General features: G+C 47.9%; 1 pseudogene; it reads right to left on the bottom strand.

Annotated features, from left to right (window-relative positions):
- Positions 1-19,086: 19,086 nt before the first annotated feature.
- LOC118581880 lies at positions 19,087-20,091 on the bottom strand (annotated as a pseudogene).
- Positions 20,092-21,131: the final 1,040 nt, after the last annotated feature.

Genomic DNA, 21,131 nt, shown 5'->3' with positions numbered 1-21,131 from the left:
TTTGTTGAGGAAGAGGGGGAGGTTAATTAATAAGAAAAAATATATTTTGATCTTGTCCAAGTTCATCATGTTGCACATGTGATAGCTGAGTTCTTTTAAGTAAAAATGAAATATACGGGGCATCAAAAAGGGGTGTGTGTGTGTGTGTGTGTGTGTGTGTGTGTGTGTGTGTGATGTGTGCATGCATATTTGAATGTATGACTGTATTCATGTAGTCTTTGCTTTTTTAGTGATGAAAGCTTACAATGAATGAGGAGGAAGGAATACACACACACACACACACACACACACACACACACACACACACACACTAGAGCATGCAGTACCAACTGAGGCCCCAGGTTCTGATGTACCTTTGATGTTCATTTTTGTTTTGAGACAGGGGTCTCAGGGGCTCATGTAGTCCAGGTTGGCCTTGAACTTGCTATGTGAGCAAGGATGACCTTGAACTACTGATCCTGTTTTTACTTCTCCAGTGCTGGAGTTCCAGGCTAGCGCCCAGCTTAAACAGTGCTGGGACTTGAGCACAGGGTCGTGAGCCTGCTAGGCAAGCACTCCACGAACTCAGACCATTGGTATGTGCTCTGGGAATGTCAACTGACTGTTCTGGCTGCCGATTCCCTCGGCCTGTTCTCTCTGTGGCCCTGTTTCCTCCCAGCCCACAATCGTGGCTCCGGTCGGGCCTGGAGTGAGTTGTGTTCTCTTTTCTCAACATAGCTCAGTGAAATAAACCACTGGCCTGAAGGAAGGGCTCTGTCCAGCTCTCTTCTTTCCAGTCCAGACAGCACACCTGGGAAGACCTGTATTCGGTGGACTACACGGTGGGGAACCTGGCAGCTCAACCCTGCCTTGGCCATGAACCACCCAAAGCCCTCCACACAGCCCCAGACCGCCGGAGTGGCTTGTTCCATTTGAGCACTGGGGAGGAGCCGCAGTCAGAGCAAGGGCAGGGTGAGGGCTTGAGCAAGGGGTTAGGGTTACAGAAGACCTGTGATGAATGAACTGTTCGGTCCCACATTCCACACAGTGTCACCAGTGATGATCAAGAGTTTTCCGAAGAGCAAACTGAAACCGGGAACTGAAACTTGGAACGGTTGTTTTTCCAGCCACACAACTGAAAAGAGATGTCTGCCCTATCTCATCCCTCTACACCACGCACACACAGCACAAGGCAGGTGCCTCAACAACATACTTAAAAAGGACAAATGGAATTCACAAAGGGAAGAATGAGCCCACCAGTCACAAGCTCTGGAGCTGGTCCTTAGCGTGAGCTGCATGATAATACAGAAAGCCAAGATGTGAGTTCGAGACTGGGCCAGTGAGATGAACTCCTAGAACTGGGCCGGGCCGGAGAGAAAAGGACGGGGCAGAGGACAAGGAGGATACCTTAGCCTGGGAAAGGCTGTGCCAAGAAGAGGTGGGCCTTGGTGGGATCATCCTGGGTCTTCTGCTGCAAGTGTGTGTGTGTGTGTGTGTGTGTGTGTGTGTGTGTGTGTGTGTGTGTCCCCTTCTAGGCTGTGGTTGCACAGGACTGACTCCCTGGAGAAGATGTGAGACTGAATTGGTGAAGAACAGTTCCTGCTCATCTGGCATCCTGGTACAGGTAAAGCTCCTTCCATTATGTCCATGCAAGCAGAGAGGCTTTGACTTCTAAGAGGCTAAGAGTCAGGTAACTTATTAATAACTATTCGGGGATATAGCCATTCATTTTCTTTTCTTTCCTGTGTATGGCATGCCATGCATGTGTATGTGTGTGTTCATGTGTGTAGGCTCACATCTGTGTGGTGATATGTATGGACACCTGAAGTTGATGTCAGTTGTCTTTCTTAATTATTATTTTTCACTGAATCAGAATCTCTTATTTAAACTCAGAGCTGGTTGGTATGACCAGTCTAGCTAGCCCGCTTGCTTCAGGAATCCCGTTGCTTCCATCAGAACGGCTTGTGGGAAAGCCTGCAGGACATTCCCTGAATAGATGGTTGATACGGCAGAGCATAGATCACGGTGAGTGATGCCGCCTCTGAGCAGGAAGCAAGTTGAGCAAGCCATGAGGAGCAAGCCAGTCAGCAGACTTCCTCCACGGTTCTGCTTCAGTTCCTGCCTCCAGATTCCTGCCTCAGGTTTCTGCCCTGACTCCCCATCATGGTGGGCTGTAATCTGTGAGGTGAAATAAACCCCAGGTTGTTTTGGTTAGTGTTTTATCACAGCAACTGAAGCAAGCTCTAACTAAGACACATAGATTCCAGGATCCAAACTCCAGTCCTCATGCATGCTGCTTGTGCAGCAAGTATTTTAACTGTTGGACCATTTCCCTAGGCTTCCAGTACATTCTATGTTGCCATAGCAACAGAGGCCAGATACCAGAAGCTAAATACTTTGTAAAGAAAGGAGGCTTATTTAGTTCGTACTTTTGGAGGTTAAAGATCTAAACTTGAGTGGTCCCATCCATTTTGTCTCTGGCAAGGCTCTGTGGCTGCATCTCAACAGAACAGATGGCATCATGGTATAAGTGTGTGTGTGTGTGTGTGTGTGTGTGTGTGTGTGTGTGTGTGTATGTAAGAAAGGCACACAGAGAGAGATCAAATGGGATGACAGGAAGCCAGAGATTCAGGGTTTGCTTTGTTTATAGTAATTTGTTTTTGTGTGAACTACCCAGAGTTCTGAGAACTCCATTAATCCCTTCCAAGGACATAATTCCCAATATCCCATCTGACTCCCACTAAGTTCTACCTCATAAAGGCCCCATCACTAATCAACATTGCCACTCCAAGGCTGAACTTTCTAATATAATAGTCTTCAGAGGACATGCTCAAGCCATCTACAACTCACAGCTGGGACATCAGTCATCAGCATCACCCCCATGACCATTGCCATCATCCTCATCACCAGCTTGATCACCACTGTCAACTCTGGCATGCCACCAGTGTCTCTTCACAGCAAAGTGGAGGGTCTACGATCCCTTGGAAGGCTTGTGGGTTGCTAGCTTAGCTCCTTCATTTCACGGTGGTAGCTTGGGGACATTTTAATGTAAGCCTCATATTCATCACATATAAAATGGGATAACTCAAAAAGATAAAGTGGGGTTCATGGAAGAAGATAGTGGTTAAAGGAGATAATGGTTAGGGTTTAGACAAAAGGGATAATTCAAGAAACCTATTGCACAACATGGCGACTTTATCTAAAAAGCAGGGTATATTGTTTTTTATGTGCTCACCACAAAAAAGACAATTAGGTAAGTTAACACATATGAAAACTAGTTTGATTTAGCCACAATGCATATACTTTTTAAAACAGTATGCTGTGCACAATAAATATATACATATATAACTTGAATTTGTCAATTAAAATAAATTAATTTTTAAGATCAGGCTACATCATCTGTGTCCTCAATCAACTTATATTTCTTCATGGTGGAACATGGATACATGTATTAAAATATTACATGTTTCTGGGTCCATGGTGACATACTACAGCACTCCAGAAGCAGAGGCAGGTGGATCTCTGTGAGTTCCAGGTCTACATAGTGAGACCCTATCTCAAAACAAAACTTCTCAAAAGTTGCAGGGGGCAGGAGTGGAATTCACGTGGCATTCCATTATTACCTCCAGTTTAAAATTTTTTATTTGTCAGTTTTAAAAACTAAGATAAAATGAATACAAAAAACATTTGTTATTAGCAAGTCTGAAAAGAAATGATTTATACCGTCCTACAGAAAATTCATACCCATGAGACAGTCTCATTATATAGCCCAGGATAGCCACCAAACTCGTGATCTTTCTGCCTTAGTTCCCTGTGATTAACGAAAGCTTTAAAAAGAAGATACAAAACCAAGAAAGTTCTTAGTCCCGTGGCTGTCATGTGGTGACAGGTCACTGTCATTTCCGTCAGTGAGTTGAGCCCTGGAAGTGTGTCCACAGCTCCTAAATGCCGTGGAGGAAATGAGGAAATCCTGATAGATACACAGCCAGGGGAACCTGATTAGTGGCGGGAAACTCCGTGAAGCTCCCCACCCTATAGCCCTGGCTCTCTCTAGGGTGGAGTCCAAGCCTCTCCTTCTGGGGCAGGCTCCTGGGATGCTGGCCAGCATGCTGCCTCTTGATGGTTTCTTTGTTTGCTTCTAAAGACATAAAATCCAAGCTTATCAAATAAAGTCACACTTGGCCCTGCCATCTTGAGAGGTAAATTCCACCATTATCTATGCACTCCAACCCCCACACAGAACACTTAGTTCCCAGGCAAGCTGGCAGCTGTCTCCAGGGTTGACCTTCACCTTCACTGGCTCACCCCTTCAGCAGCGGAGCCAGCCAGTCAGGAGGCAGGTGCGCCTGCTGCACAGACGAGGGAAATGCCCAAAGGTCCGGCCCACCAGCTGGGAGGTTTTAAATCCTCTTTGAACTTCGGTTTCCTCATCTCTATAAAAGTGGCTTGAGGACAATTGTCTCCTTACCAGCTGGCTTGTGACAAGAAGTCATGAAAAAGTGATTAAACATTGACCCCAGTGCTGGCCTTTAGGAAGGGCTCAACACAGGACGGCTGAGGTCCCATTGCTCAGGAGGGACAGAGAACTTCTCAGAAACCTCTCCTATAGCTTTAGACAGAACCAACTCAGTGTCTAGAGAGCTGGGTGGGCGGAGGAGATGAGTGGGGGAGGGGAACACACCCTGAAAGGAAAAGAATAGAGTCTGAGCCTAAAACAGGTAAAATGAGGTCAACTAATGAACACTTTAGCCACAACTTTGCCAGCAATCTCTTGAGCCAAAGTCCTCAAAAATCACCGATGACCACTATGTGTGTTAGAAGCCACTGAAATGGAAGGAAACATCCTGGCCCAGAAGAGGGGTTCATGTTCATTCCACATCTTTGCACAACTTACAGCTGGGCATGGGGAAGACAGTGCCCACTCTCTGAGAGCATTCAGCTCAGGGTGGAAGCCCTGGAAAGCTAGTATGCTTCTGCACCTGAGCATCATACTCTACTCACTGCTCCTACCTCTCCTCCCCCAGAAAAGCCCACAGACTCATAAAACGAGAGGGAAAGAGACATGAAGTATTTCCGGATGAGTGCTGGTAAGAGCTGACTCATAATTCTCCTCATTTTTTCCCTCCCACCATGGTGCCTGGCAACACTCCAGACGCAGAGGCTCCACCAGCCTGAGTCTTCTGATGGAGACCATGGGAAAAACCTTGGTGCCTGAACAGAACTGGACCCTGTTCCTCTCCCGGTTCACACACACCAGTTACTGTGAGCCTTGGGGCACTGAGGTTTGTGACCACAGTCAACCTGATTCACCCTCAGATGAGTGTGGACGGAGGTGGGAACAGGCGGAGAGCAAAGGCCCGAGACACCAGTAGGAGGAACGGTGTCAGGGAGTGCAGGGTTCCCCAGGAAGGCTGCGCAAGAACCCTTGGAAGAAGACAGACCTGGCCAAGAGGCTAGATGGAGTGGGGGTGGGCGGGCCTTAGGCTACATGGAGTGGAGGAGGCAGAGCATGTGGGTGGTGGAGTTGAGTCAGGGTGGGAAGCACAGGTGATCAAAAGCAGCTGTTCCAAAGAAAGTACCTAGAGGGGTCTTGGAAGAGCCTGATTTCTTTCTTCTGTAGGCCAGACACAGGAGGGGAACAAGATGAATTCAAACCCAGTGCCAGGCCATCATGATCAGAGCTGAGCTGCACAAGGTCTGATGGCAGAGGAAAGGGGACAGGCTCTCAGCTGTTCAGCCCCAAGCCTCTTTCTCCAGGAAGCCTTCCCTGACCATTTGCTCTCTCAGATAGCCTGCACCCACTCTCAACAGCTCCCTACTGTGTTCCATCGTCTGGAGGAAGCTGCAGACGTGAGAGAGAAGTCAGCACCCACATGAGCTACAGGTGGTTCCAACTCTGCTCTCTGTCCTTCACTCCTTCATTCTCGTACCCAACAGGCTTTGGTGGGCCCCACTCTGCCTCCTGAAGGGCTATTGTGCGAAGCAAGATTCGGGCTTTCTTGGGTCAGCAGCAACACGAAAATGAGCGAAACAGACACGCAAAGAAATCGGTTTCCACATCTGAGACAGATGTGCAGCTGCTCAACACGATCAGACGAAGCCAGCCAATACAAACACATTTTGAAAATATGTATTATATTTCTTACACATATATATTTGTTCTTGTCAAAAACAAAGATCAAATTGAATTTTAAAGGGATTTTAAAAACAAAGGAGAATTGATTTTAAGCTTGTGATATTAGAAATAAAGAAAATAGGTTTGAGATAAGGAATATAAAAAGGGTTTACTTTAGATAAAGCTGGTTAGCGATGATCACTAAAACAGAAGGAGACAGTAAGGAAAAACAGCCCTATGTGAAGAACAGGGAAGCTTATTTAGGGTGAGGCAGGCTGTGTCCCCAGGATCTTCACATGGAAAGGACTTGGGTATGAGCTGAGGAAACTGCTGATCTCTAGGACAGTATCTTGAGCAGAATATGGAGAAAAGGGTTGAGCCCTCCAGGCCACCATAGGGCGTAGATTGCCGATGCCATGAAGAGAGAGAGGACTGCTGGAGAAGGGCTTGAGTGAGCTGGGGAGGATGGGTGCCTCGTCAGCTTCCTAGGGTGGCGACTGTTGTAGGGAATGGACTGCTGGGAAAAATAGAATCCGAATGTGCCATTATGGGATGGCTGGGGTCTCCAGAAGAAACCAGGGAAGGCTAAAACATCTGCAGATCAATTGGAAGAAAGCTCAAAGGGCAGGATGGGTTTGGGATCACTGGCTGGAGAGTTTAAATCCATGATCTGAGGGTAACCACCCGGGAAAGGAAGCCAAGAAGTCCAGGGGACGCAGGGAACACTCACATTCAGGAGTCTGAAAAACAGGGCAGGGAGAGGCTCACAGAGGACCATTGGGGGGTAGAAGGTGAACTGGGAGAGCCTGTTGACAGATGCTCTGAGTGTGTCCAGACTCCGAGGATAAAGTCCAAGAGCCAGGCAGACGGGTCACTGGCAACCTTGACCAAGCCGTCCAGGAAAGGCATTGGGGCTGAGCCAGGCTGCAGTAAGCCTAGGAGTACATAGGAGTTAAGAAAAATAGACACAATGGGAACAAATCCGATTATTTTGAAAACTGTGACTCTAAAGGCAGAGAGGAGCTCAGAGGCCTCTGTGCCAGAGGGGCTGTGAAGGACGCTCTGCTGGGTGCTGGTTGGAATAGTCCAGAACCAGAAGGGCACTGAGCAAGAGGCCAGAGACACTCAGGGAGTGGGATGGCTGACTCCAGAGGCCAGCTGGGAGGCCTCTGGCTATCCAGGCAGGGAGGAGAGAGGCACAGCCTAGATGAGATGGCCAAGTTGGTGTCAGGAAGATAAAAGCTTCGTTAAGTAGCAGGGTCGCGTGGAAGGAGGAGAGTAAAGGGGTCGGCAGAGCAGAAGGAGGGCCAGAGGCAGAGACAGGAAAGCAAACTGGTGCTCTGGGCACAGGAGGCGAGGTGACTGGAGAGAACAATGGAATCTATAGCCCAGCTTGGCAGTGTTGAGGGCCGCTGTGCAGGCTGGGCTGAGCCGGAGAGCCCAGTGCAGAAACACCAAGCCTGACGGTGTGATTATCTGTCCAAAGAGACAGAGACAGAAGCTATGGTGTAGGCACAAAGAGGTGGAAGGGAGGGCTCTCTGGAGTTGGGATTTTTGCCAAGTAGCTGTAACAAAGGCCGCCTGGCTGGGGGACTTCCCTTTAAAAGATTCTGAGGAGTAGAAGCTGGACAAACCAAAGGAGAAGGCAGGAGGAAGGCCTGAGAGAAAAGCAGAACAAAATGGAGGAACTGGGCTAGCAAGGATCCTACAGGGCTGGTAGGAGGGCAGAGGTGTTTGAGATGTAGACTCACTGGTAAGACTCCCACGGAGGCTACAGGAATAGAGAGAGCATCTGAAGGGAGGGGTCTCCAGAGAAGCGTGGACTACATGTTGCACAGTCCACGGGATAGGATATAGTTGTTCCCAAGGACAAGGGGCTAAGATGCCAGGAGAGAGGTGGAGCCGATGATGTTGCCTCTGATTAGTCTATGAGCCACACCCCCCGAGTGCTGGGATTAAAGGTGTGTGCCACCGCCACCCAGCGATTGGAGACTGACTTGAGCACTAGAAGACTGAGCTGTAGACACATGTCAGGTACACAGCACTCGGTAGATCTTGTGGTCAGTAGTGGTTCATCTCCACCTTCAAGCTGATTGGATTTAGAGTCACCTAGGAGATACACCCCGGAGCTTGTCTGTAAGGTACTTCCAAAGAGGATTAGCCAGGAGGGAAAACCCACCCTAATTACCAGCAGCACCATCCCATGGCCTGGGGCACTGGAACCAAATAAAAAGGCAAATGAATACATAGAGAGAGTTGAATTTCAGTATTCATTAACTGACTGAAGATGTCATATGACCAGCTGCATCACACCCTAGATGCCATGACTGTGCCATGATAAACTCAAACTGTGAGCTCAAAAAGCCCTTCCTTACTGCAGCTGCTGTTGTCAGATATTTTGTAAACTAAGTAACACAGTGTCTTTCCAACCTTCATCACACTGGTGTCTGTAGGCATGAACCTCTGTGCAAGCGGCTTGGCTCAGCTGTGCATTTCCTTAGGTGTATTCCTGGTACACTGAACCTGGGATTCCAAAAGGCACATTGCCACTAGTGGCCAGAGATAGGCAGCTGGCATAGTTATGTGCATACATATATATAAAACATGGATAAGAGGAATGTTCAGGGTGGGCACCACCGCCATATGTGGTAAAGTTGGAAAAATGGGTACTATGTCATTGCCAGGTTGGGCATTTGTGAGGACCACATGATAGATGGAGGAGTTCCTTCTTCAGGCCGCAGCTCAGCTCAAGGCCCCAAATGGACACAGAAGAGGCTGGACCCAGCCATCAGAGGTGGGGGCTGTCTGTCTGTCTTTGGAGTTCAGCCTCCCTCTCTGATGGCTGAACTCAGTCATTAGAACCTATTCCCAGAGCGCAGCATCAGTGGGTAGAAGTTGTCTGTGGGCAGTTCCATCAATCAATACTCAGCACAGGTCTGTGTCTCGTCAGTTTCAGATGCTGAATCAGGACGGCTTCAGTCTGCTCTTAGCCTCCTCTTGGGTGTCTCTCCCCAGAGACAGAAACGGAGATCGCACATTCGTGATACTTGTTGGGCTTACTCTCATCCTGGCTTCTTTTTGACAGAAAACTGTGTTGAGTTTTGGAAGAGTAGCTTTCAGTCACAGAACACCTGGAAAAGAAGGTCCCCACATTTAGGAACGTGGACAAAGACTTCTGTCTTTCTGAACGTGGAGTTCCAGTTGACGTTTTTAGGAGAACAAATGTTTAACTTACTTTATATAGACCTACAGTTCTTCAAAGTCAGACAGAAAATAAATTATTCAAGACTGTGCTTAGGACAGTTGTCATTTCCCTCCTTGAGTCTTTGTAAGATTGACTTGTGGACCTTGAGAGTAATATTTGGTGGCCGGAGGGAGACAGAGAACCTCAGCCCAGCAGGGAGCATGCCTCTGTCTCCGGCCGATGCATTAGTCTATCCTGTAGGTGCGGCTTATACTCATTGACGTGACTCAGAAGGACAAAGTCCTTCAGATTTCACACCTGCCTCTCAGGTACTTCATGCTTTTAGGAGAGGAGATTTGTCAACAGGGATATGGTCAGCTATCTGGTAATAAACTGTCCCCTGCTTCCAACACGTGGTTTTAACCTTTACCTCAGGGACAGGCCCCCTTCCTCTCCTGTTCCATGAGTACTCAGCCACCCTGACCTCCAGTGGAGTTTCAGTCACAAGAGCAAGTATACTCCCTCACACATCTGTCTGTCTGTCTGTCTGTCTGTCTGTCTGCATATCTGGACTTTAAAGCCCTGCCAGGAAGGTCAGTCCCATGTTTTGAAATCAAGTGGAGGAAATAAGGCTGTGACCCATGAGGTCACCAGCTAGGTCTTTTTGATGCTCTGAGGAGAGCTTCCAGAGTCCTCTGTCCAGACACCATCAGATAAGACACATGGTGTCCCAAGGCTGCCTTGGCCTTCTGGTGGACAAGGGTTTGAAGCCAAGTTTCCTGCAGAAGGGAATTCAGAGACACATGGGTTCCAGTGTTTTTCTAATTCCCCCGAGCCCCAGCTAGGGCTGTGCTGTGACAGTCCCACAGCAGACAGGCCACCGTAACACCACCAGACGTCTGGAGGAAACTGCGAAGGCTGCTCTTCCCTCCTATAACTGGTGCTTTCACAGAATCCTAGGAGCAGTCACGGTCTTCTCCTAAAGGCAGAACTCTGCCCTCCTCAGAGTGCTGGGAATCCAAGGGTTGGCGCTCACCCAGCTCCGCACTCCTGCAGCACTAGAACCCTGGGCCTGAGTCCTTCCCGACTGCCCCTCAGTCACTGTGTGCTCACTAGAACTGCAGCCTCCTGAGCACACACAAGGTCTGCAGGCTAGAGGCTGTAGCTCGAAGGCAGCAGAGTGGGTGGTCAGGGAACGGCTGGAGAATGCATCCCAGGGCTGGCTGCGAAGAGGTTCACTGAGAGCAGGGCATCAGGTGGGAGTAAACTGGGCATTCTGGGAAGCAGTCTGGGGTGTGTTCCAGGAAAGAGCCATGATTACCAGGATTTATTTTCCCCATGTGTCATTTTCTGATGACAAATGAAAACGTCTGCTTTACAGTGGCCACCAGGTTCAGACAGCAGCTTGTCTAAGGCAGAGGCTGTGTGCAGACGTTATCAGTCATTCTCTCTGGGGAGTTCACACATCCAATCCTACCTCTGTGGCACTCCAGCCAGGGGCTCTCACAGGGAAGGGCTCAGGCTGACTGTGGACAGAAGAGGAAGCTCCTACAACTTCCATTACTCCAGAAGAACAGCCATTTTGACCACTTCAGAAAGAGGCCGTTCATTGGAATGGGCCTATTGTCCTTACTCCTTCAAAACAAATTGTTACATTTAACTTACATGCATATGTGTATGTACACACGTGTGAGCATGGCAGTCAGAGGTCCACTTGTGAGAGTCAGTTCTTCCCTTTCTTCCCTTTCACCATTTAACTTGAATCTTCCTGCTGGGCAATGCACATGTACCTCCAAGTCACTGGGAGACCAGCCTGGGACAATCTAAATGATCCAAGGGGCGTCTGGCTTGAGCCCAGTCCTGCAGGGGTGGGTGGCACAGAGTCTGGTCTGGCACAGGCAGCTGCCACAAAAAGTCACTTCTGGATGGGCCCATGAGGTACTGGGTGACTAGGAAGAGCTCCAGATCCCCTTCTTAAAGAGTCCAGTGTCGGCCCGTTGAACCTCAGTGCAAAGGCCCCATTTCCTCTCTCTCTGCACACCTGAACGGGAGTCTCAGAACCTTCTGTGTGACCTCCAGGCCTTGTTTCTCGGGGGGTGGGATGAGGTGGGGGTTGATACGTTCCCTGTGCCAAGACCCTCCCTGATAGCAAACCCCATTGAGAGGTTTAAGATAGATATCAAGTGCACAGTGATCCATGCTGTCATTTGATACTTGCTGGACAGGAGCGGCTGCCTCTCCCTCCTCCCAGAGCACACTCATGGCTCCTCCCTCTCTCCCTCTCTCTGACCTCATCTAGCCCTTCAGCTTTGTCAACAAACAGCAAGCTCTGACTCACCTGGCGGCTGGGCTCTCCCCAGGCACACAGCTCGGGGCTGCCTCACCTGCTCCCGCCATGGCCTTGGCCCTGGGCCTCCAGCCCACTCTTGTCCCTCCTACCCACCCCGCCTTTGGCAAGAGGCATGGGTGCCCGTGCCAGGGCAAATTGGCAGAGGGAAGTAGAGAAGAGAATTGAACATTTTGCAACTACAACAGATTTAAACAAACAGAGAGCACCTGTCCTTCAGTGTTTTCCCTGGGGAGAAGCACTCGACACAACTGTACTGCCTGCCCCCAGGTTCTGGAGTCATCCATGGGAATTCAGGGAAGATCTGATCCAAAGGCCATGGGGTCCAGACACACCTTGCAGTCACTTTTATAGTAGAGCCTCTGGGAGGTTTGGAAAGATGGGCTCCTACCCCCGGTATTTCGTAAACAAACAAAAAACGGGTTGAGGACGCCCCATTTCTGTACTGTCTGGCTAGTGTACAAATGGGCTTGGAGATTGGCCACTGGCCCATTCCCCATCTACCAGAACTAAAACAAAAATCTGGGAGGCTGGCAGGTGGCGGCGGATGACTCCATCAGTAAATGCTTAGTGTGCAAGCATGAGGACCTGAGTTTGGATTCCCCAGCAACCATGTAAAAGCCCAGCACAGCAGTGTGGACACGCAGTGGGGAGGTAGAGACTGGAGGATCCCAGAGTAATGGGTTCCATGAGAGACCTGAAATATAAGGTGGAGAGTGATTGAGGAAGATGTCTGACATCGGCCTCGGGCCTCCACACATGAACACACACGTGTTGCTGTTCTGGGAGGTTTGTTTTAGGAGCGTGTTTCACTGTAGTGCATGCCTAAATACATAATGGTACCTTGTGAAAGGTTTTGTTTGTTTGTTTGTTTGTCTATACTCCCCACATTTTTCCTTTGAAGTAAATGGACAGCACTTGGTTTTTTTACCTTGAATACCTCAGAGGAGGTTGTAAAAAAGTGTGCGTGATTTACTCAGAGCCTCCACTCAGATCCCTCACATGTTAGTATACCATTTTGGTATATTTCCTTTCCCCTTTGTTCTCCCTACCGCTAAGCACCAACCCACTCCTGAGACATAACACACCTGTAAGCACATCCCCCCCCCCCCACCGAATGTTTGAGAGATGACGTCTCCTCATCTCTAAATACTTGAGTGTGCATCTCCTAAACGTAAAGATCTCTTCAGTTTATTCTGTGTTGTTGTGACACAATGCCCGAGGCTGAGTAATTTATAGAGAAGAGTTTATTTGGCTGGTGGTTCTATAGTCTGGGAAGTTCCAGAGCTTGGTGTCGGCAGCATGTGCCTAGAATCTGGCTAGGGTTTTCTTCCTGCACCATAACATGGCGGAAATAACATGTCGATCCCAAACGAGCATGCTAGTTAGGGGTTCCTTTTATAAAGTGACTAATGAAGTTACGTGAGTCTTCCCCTGTGGTGGTGTGAATGAGAAATGTCTCCTATAGGCTCAGGTATTTGAACACTTGGTCTCTGGTTGGTGGCGCTGTTAAGGAAGGTTACAGAACCTTTAGGAGGTGGAGCCTTGATGGAGGAAGTGCGTCACTGTCTAGCTTGTCCCATTACCAGTGAGCTCTCTCTGCTTCAGATTTGTGGTTGAAGATGTGATCTCTCAGTTTCCTGCTCCAGCCACCTGCTGCCATGCTTCCCTGACGCCCTCTGGGACTGCAAGCCATACAGAAACTCTTCTACAAGTTGCTTTTGGTCATGGGTTTTGTTGTTGTTGTTCTTGTTCTTGTTGTTTTGTTTTTTTAATCACAGCATAGAAAAGTAATCAATACACTAACCCATGTGACCCACCTAATCCCAATTCCCCAAAAAGGCTCCAGTACAGAATACAGCATCATACGACTTGGGGGCAAGTTTCCAACACTAGAACTCTTTATAGTCAACCTACAGCAATAATAGTCTCTGAATAATAAGTCAATATTATCTACCCACACTTTTTATTCAGATTTGTTTTAACCATTTGTCCCCCCAAATGTCCTATTAATAAGCAGTAGAAAATCCCAGGTCACAGATGGCTTTCAGTCATCATGATTCCTCATTCTCTTCCCAGGTCATGAATGGCTTTCAGTCATTGTGGTTCCTTATTCTCTTTTTTTCTGGATTTTGGCAGGATCTTGCTAAATAATTCCTAGCAGCTGGTGGTACTCCTTTGACAAGAGCATACCCCTACCCTGCTACCCCCAGCATCCATAGTTGGAGCTAACTCAGTATTTTGGACACGTCCTCTGGGCCTACAGCCAGTGTGCCTCATGGCCATGTCCACTCCATTTCCCGTTTGTTCCAGGAGTACCAGACTTTTGGTTGCCCAGGATTACCATGGCTGTAGTCTGTCTGTTTGGACTACACTTCTCTGGCTGCTTCTCGCTCATGCTGGGGTCACAGAGGACAGGCTGTGCTGGCTGAGTACTGTCTACAGAGTTGTGCCACCACACTTCACCTTGTTTGCTTTTTACACTTTGACCAGCCAGTGGAACGTTCACTCACTCATCTGTTTGTTATCTTACAACCCTACTGAAGATAAGCTCCTGGAGTGTAGGAGTCTTGTCTTTAGTGATTTCCAAATGCTTAGAATAACGTGCGCCTGCCAGATAATAGGTGAGCAACCAACATTTGTAGGGTGAACAAACGCATGAAAAAACAAAGGTCTTTTCAGATGATTGGATTACAGACACGAGAATCCTTTCACCTCCACCTAAATTGGATCAATACTTGGCAGGAGCTGATGGAAGAGAAATGTCCCTTTGCCCCCAGGTGCCTCTCAAAACGGCACTCACTGACCAAGAAGGCTTTAGTACATAGCTCTCCACCTGTTAGTTTCCAGACGTAACAGAAGAGACTTACTTTTAAGGAGAACCTGACAGATCTTCTACATCTCAGGCTCTGTGTGTGAGACTTCTTAGCAGAAAGAAGGAATCATATTGACATGAGACCAGAGCTGAGACACACTAAGAAGTGACTTCTCAGAACCTTGGAACCAAGGGCTAAGGCGGCTCCTTTCCTGTCACAGTGGCCGTGGGCAGCCCACAGCATCCTGAGAAACCTCTTCATGCTGAGATTGGAGGGCTGGACCTCTGGACCTCTATCATTTCCCATGGAGCTCCCAGCTGGGGTTCCAGAGAAGAAGCAAACCTGGAAGTTAGGGATGAGCCAGGGTCATGGGCTCATTGTAGTGGTTTGAAAGAAAATGGCCCCCAAAGGGAATGCCACTATTAGGAGGTGTGACCTTGTTGAAGTAGGTATGATCTTGTTGGAGGAAGTGTGTCACTGTGGGGGTGGGCTTTGAGGTCTCATATATGTTCAAGACACGCCCAGTGTCTCAGACCACTTCCTGTTGCCTGCAAGCCAAGATGTAGGCCACTCAGCTACTTCTCCAGCACCATGTCTGCCTACATGCCACCATGTCCACCATGATGATAATGGACTAAAGGTCTGAAACTGTAAGCTACCCCAATGAAATGTCTTCCTTTATAAAAGTTGCCGTGGTCATGGTGTCTCTTCACAGCAGTAGAAACACTAAGACACACCTATAGGACTGGAGAGATGGCTCAGAGGTTAAGAGCACTGGCTGCTCTTCCAGAGGTCTTGAGTTCAATCCTCAGCAACCACAGGGTAGCTCACAACCATCTATAATGAAATCTGGAGCCCTCTTCTGGTGTGCAGGCATACATGGAGGCAGAATGTTGTGTACTGTGGTGATATTGGGTTCCCCAAAATATTGAGCATCCTAATAAACTTATCTGGGGTCAGAGAACAGAACAGCCACTAGATATAGAGGCCAGAAAATGGTGGCACACATGCCTTTAATTCTAGCATTCCAGAGGCAGAGACCTGTCTGGATTGCTGTGAGTTCAAGGCCACACTGGAAACAGCCAGGTGTGGTAACAAGAACCTTTAATCCCAGGAAGTGATGGCAAGAAGCAGAAAGGTATTTAAGGTGTGAGGACAAGGAACTAGAGCCTGGTTAAGCTTTTAGGCTTTTGAGCAGCAGTTCAGCTGAGATCCATTTGGATGAGGACTCAGAAGCTTCCAAGTCTGAGGAAATAAGACCAGCTGGGGAACTGGCGAGGTGAGGTAGCTGTGGCTTGTTCTATCTCACTGATCTTCCAGCATTCACCTCAATACCTGGCCCAGGGTTTGCTTTTATTAATAAGACCTCCTAACAATTCATGCTACAGTATACATAATAAACAAATCTTTAAAAAAATAGATTTCTTTCTAAAAAAACAAAAACAAAAACACACAAAGAAAATAAAAGACACACCTATAATGGAAAAGTTCTGCCTTCACTGTGGAGATGACCCCTTGGCTGGAGTCATGCCTAAAGACCTTTGAGCAAGTCACTGAACTGTGTGCACATGGACCTCAATACATTTTCCCTCTGGTGTGCTGGCCTCAGCCTGAGGCACACCTTCACTCTCAAGTAGGATGCATCAGGATCCCCATAACCCAAATCCCAACTCTCCTCAGAATCCAGGGCAGCACGAGCCAAGCAAAGAGGGACAACTCTGTCATCTAGGGCCGTGGCCTCCTGCTCCAAACCTGCCTGGCACAAGCTCTGGGGATGTTGAGTCCTGGGGAATCTCTGGGTTCAAAATACTTCCCTGCTCTAGGTCTAAAGAGAAAGCATGTGAAGGACCAGACATGAAGGGGGCGGCAGAGGGTTTGGTTTTCACGGAATTAACAAGGATGCTTTCTCTGCCCTACCTGGAGGGCCTCGCCCATGGTGCTTCCGATCCTGTGTCCCCCTCACTCTGACACTGCGACACCCTATTGAAATGACCTCATCTGGGAAGCTGTTCTCAGTGGTGTAACACATGTGTTGAATCAGCTGAACCCCACCTTCCTACAGACAGAATTACCAGGACAACCTGTATGTCAGCAGGACTTCAGACTAGGTCAAAACTGTGGCAAGTGCAGTATTAGATATAAAAGCACAGAACTAAATGGGGAAATGGGAGACTACCCAGAAAGTAAGGGACCAAGCGAAGTCTGCAAGGTGAGCCACTGAGGCACAGCTGAAGCATGCTTGGTGGCTGAGTGAGACTTGCACCCACAGATGAACTCCCTCAAGGTGAGTGTGGACCAAGCTACAGACTCATGAGTCCCCACAGTGCCTGCAACTACTTTGCAAGGAGGCTGCCTTCTGGAACCCTGTTGGAGGCAGACCCTCGCTCCTCATCCTCCTGCTCCAGCTTTGCTGGACCAGAAAAGGAAGAGAGGGAAGTGATCAGACATGCATGCTAAGGCACAGCCACATCGCCTCAGTTCATCCTGGCTCTGCCACTGACCCGCTCGGGGGGGTGGGGGGGCTTCTGTCAAATGGCTTAACCCATGTGACTCAGTTTCCCCATCTGATGGCAATTACTTCAAAGGGCTGTTTGTTCTGAGGGGACAATGAGCTGCTTTGAGGCTTGTCTTACAGGTAGCAAGTGTCCAGAGTTTAGTGGCCATTATGGGTGTCATTAGAGCAGGCCCTGGAGGCCAGGAGGGAAGGGGAGAGACAACCCATAGGGTCATAGGCCCATTTCACTTACTTCGTGACCTCTTGAAGCAGCCTCTTGTTTGGGAGTTCTACCTCTAACTGTTCCTGCGGTCCTTCTACAACTTCCCTGGCATGTCCTAGTTTTAAAGCCCTTTACAGTCCCTTCCATGCTAGACATATGGTAGGGCCTTAAAACTGATAGTTTTTAAGAAAATGACCATCTAAATGACTTTTTCAGTTGATGTCTGGTGTATTTTAAAATTATTGTATTGAGGTGTGTGTGTGTGTGTGTGTGTGTGTGTGTGTGTGTGTGTGATTGTTTGCAGGTCATGGTTTATATGTAGAGGTCAGAGGACAACTTGTGGGAGTCGGTTCTCACCTTCCACCATGGATTAAATTCAGGTCATCAGGCTTGGCAGCAGGCACCTTTACCTACTGAGCCAGCTCTCCATTTGTGGTGTACTTTCCAAAGACAGAGAGGCCCAAGTCTGCTCTTTAGACATCTAAACGGGGTTATTAAGAGTTCATCTGCCCCAAGCTTGCTTTAAGGAGGTGAGGCCAGCCAAGCAGTTAGCAAGACCTTGCTTCCCTGGGTCCCCTTCGCCAACACCTGTAATGAAGTGACAACAGGCAGGAAAGCCATGACTTGTGACCTGAAGTGACAATGGGCGGGAAAGCCATGGCTTGTGACCGTGGAAACAGCTTGGCCTTGGTCATAGCAGTGAGTTACTTCAGGCTTGCTTCAGAAAAAAGTTTGTAGGAGAAAAAGGCCAAGTAGTAAGTTGCCCAGAGCTTGGATACCATTGTCATAGCTTGCTACTCCTAACTATCTTGTTCTGGTCTTGTCCCACAGGGCATTTCAAACCATCAGCTTGTTGCCCCAAACCCTATGAATTCGTCTTGTTTGTAGAGAACTTCTTGCAACCCTTTTATTCAGTCCTCTGACAGGGAGGAGTGAGTCAGCAGGTTCAGTTGCCAACAACAGAGGCCAACTTCGGCTAATTGAGCATAAAGAGAACTCACCGGAGGGGCGGGCACCTGCCCCATACACCAAGAGGAAACTGTTGCTGGTGGCTAGGTAGCTGAGCATCATCACCAATGGGGGGCAGGGGTGGCAACATGCCCTTGGCAGCCTTTAGGATGCTGCCCTCACAATTATACTTGTTCCAGATGCAAAGTGCTGGGAAAGAGGGTTGGCTTGGCCCTGCGCCTGTCCTCAGCTGCACCATGGGCAGAGGAGAGTTTCACAGGCAGAAGGGACACTGGATATCAAGCATATGAAGAGAGCTGTGCAGGGCACAGCAGGCTGGATGCCAGATGATGCACAGCCCACTCTTCGAATAAGCCAAGACACTGGGAGGTGTTAGAGGAAGAAAATTGAAGTGTACCGAGTTAGCCAACACTTCTCAAACCTTTCCGTGTGTAATCATTTGCTGTTGGAGAAATATTTACGCAACCCAGGGCTCACAAGTACATAATATATGTGCACAAATCACTTACTGACAATAAATCATGGTGATTTAAAACAACTTTTGACACATATTAGTTATTAAAAATAAGCAAACTTGCATTCTAAGAAGTGTGCTTATTTGATTTTGCACAAGGAATTAAATCTGGCTCAATATCCGATCTTGGAGGTTATAGAACATCTTCAACATTTTCCAGTTGACTGATATTGTGATTTTATAATCATCAGTGCCACGCTGAGGATACTGCCTTGAATAAATACATAGTACAAATGACCAGAGCTTGTGTAGGGCCATTTTAGAAATTGTTGGAAATTCTGTTCTAATCCCATGCCAAAACTGTGTGCATGTGCATGCACTCGTGTGTACATGTGTGTGCTTGCGTGTGTGTGAGTGTGTGTAGGAGTGAAACTCAAGTCAGTAATTCAAACAGCGACCTCTTTCTCCACCCCCACCTCTCTCTGCCTTTTCAATGACTGGTTATTTATTTGTTTCCGTTAGCATGTTCTGCAGTCTCCTCCTCGTTTTTCTTAGTGTGTTGTTTCTTTAGAGCAACATGTTGGTGTTTGTGTTGCAGAGCACCTGAAGTGACAAGACGCTGAATCTTGGGTGCTTTGATCCTGGATTCTGACCTTCTTTGTTTATGACTTTCTGACTTAGGGTTTCTATTGCTATGAAGAGACACCATGACCACAGCAACTTATATAAGGAAAACATCTAATTGGGGTGGCTTGCTTACATTTCAGAGGTTCAGTCTATTATCATCATGGTGGGGAGCATGGTGGCATGCAGGTAGACATGGTGCTGGTTTCATCTCGATCGCGATGGGCAACATGATATAGACTGAGACAGTGGGCGGTGTCCTGAGCATAGGAAACCTCAAAGCCTGCTCACACAGTGACATACTTCCTTCAACAAGGCCACACCCACTCCAACAAAGCCACACCTTCTAACTGTACCACTCCCTATGAGATGATGGGGGCCACTTGCATTCAAACTACCACACTGGACACCGTCTTCTTTAGAGAGACTAAAAAGCTGTCGGATTCTGTGAACTCTTTTGTGTCCCAATCACCAAGGTTCAGTAGTTATCTTTTCATCCAGGATCATCTTTCTCTTTCTCTCTGTGTGTGTGTCTCTGTCTCTTTATAATAACCAGGTTGAAATCACTCAGATTGGCAGCTACAGTGCATCCCAGAACAGACTCGTGCTTCCTCTGTCCAGTTCTCTCCTTGCTCTATAACAAGAATGCCCCTTACTCAATAGCAGGTGCACTCTGCCATGGTTCAAGACACCTTGCTTCATGGGAAAACCTTGCTTGTTGTTCCCATCACTGATTCCACCACATAGAACCTCTCCACTCCTCACTCAGCACCAGCAGCTACTTCTGTGGCCATGCGCTTCTCATAGAAAGTACGAAGTCTGCGTTCATCACCCACTTCAGTGAGCTTCTGACAGCTGATGGCTGGAAGGAGATATTCAGCTTCATCTCGACACGGCTGACTGCCTAGGAGGCGCCATGAAAAAGAGCTCAAATGGCAGCTTTTCAAATCAAACATTCTAACATAATCCCTCCCAAAGATACTTCCATGATGAGGAACGGAGGTAAGGAAATACTACACTCCCTTATTTTTTGTGATAAAGCATTATGAGCAAAATTACCAACTGCAGTAAATACTGCATTCATAACATCCAGTAGTCTTGGATATGAGCTGAGGTAATATTTGGCCATGCGGCACTACACAGCACAGCACGATATAACCAAAGCCTCAGGAAAATCGCAAGACCCAACATAGCTGAGCAGCGAGTGCCAGGGCATCTCCAACTCATTGTGTGTTTCATTGTGAATTCATTTCTGATCACTGAGCATTCAGAAACCTTTCTCTGTTGCCAAACTTTCATGACCCTCCTACTCAGCCACAGGACTCCAGGTTTCGACGGTGGGTAGGAAACCACTTCTAATGAGTTGCAGACCAAAGCCCTACACCTTGGAAAGCACATATGAGAAATGGCAACTTGTCCTTAAGTTACTGTAGAATCGTAATCCCAAGTGAGAGCCCCAAAGAGCTTCTGGAAGTGCACATGGAACAGAAAGTGGGGAAGAGGGGGAGGAGCGAGCATTGGAAACATAAAACTAGTATCTAATACAAACAGAAAGATCAATAGAAGAGAGAAGAGAAACAGAGTGGTGTGTGAGAGGGTTAGGATGCATTGGGTCAAGATAGCCAGAAGCAGTGACCTGGGGTATAGAAAGACTCATGCTGCATATCACTAAAAAGCAATTCCAGGTTGGTTAAGAGGGAAAAAAAACGAACTGTAGGGTTATGTGAATAAAGTATATTTAAAGCTTTGTTGGAGGTTGTCACAAGGAAGACAAAATACAGAAATTAAAGTGAGAGAGTTAAAGCTGGCTTTTCAGTCGGGAACTCATGCTTTCTGTGAGAATGGTCACAGAGACTCTGCTCATTGCCACTTCCAATGGCCCAAGTTTAGGTGCCCATTAGATTATGGATTAATGACCACCAGTCC

This window comes from Onychomys torridus, chromosome 4 (genome assembly GCF_903995425.1).
Source record: "Onychomys torridus chromosome 4, mOncTor1.1, whole genome shotgun sequence".
NCBI lineage: Eukaryota > Metazoa > Chordata > Mammalia > Rodentia > Cricetidae > Onychomys > Onychomys torridus.
This window is presented reverse-complemented; position numbering and strand designations above follow the sequence as displayed.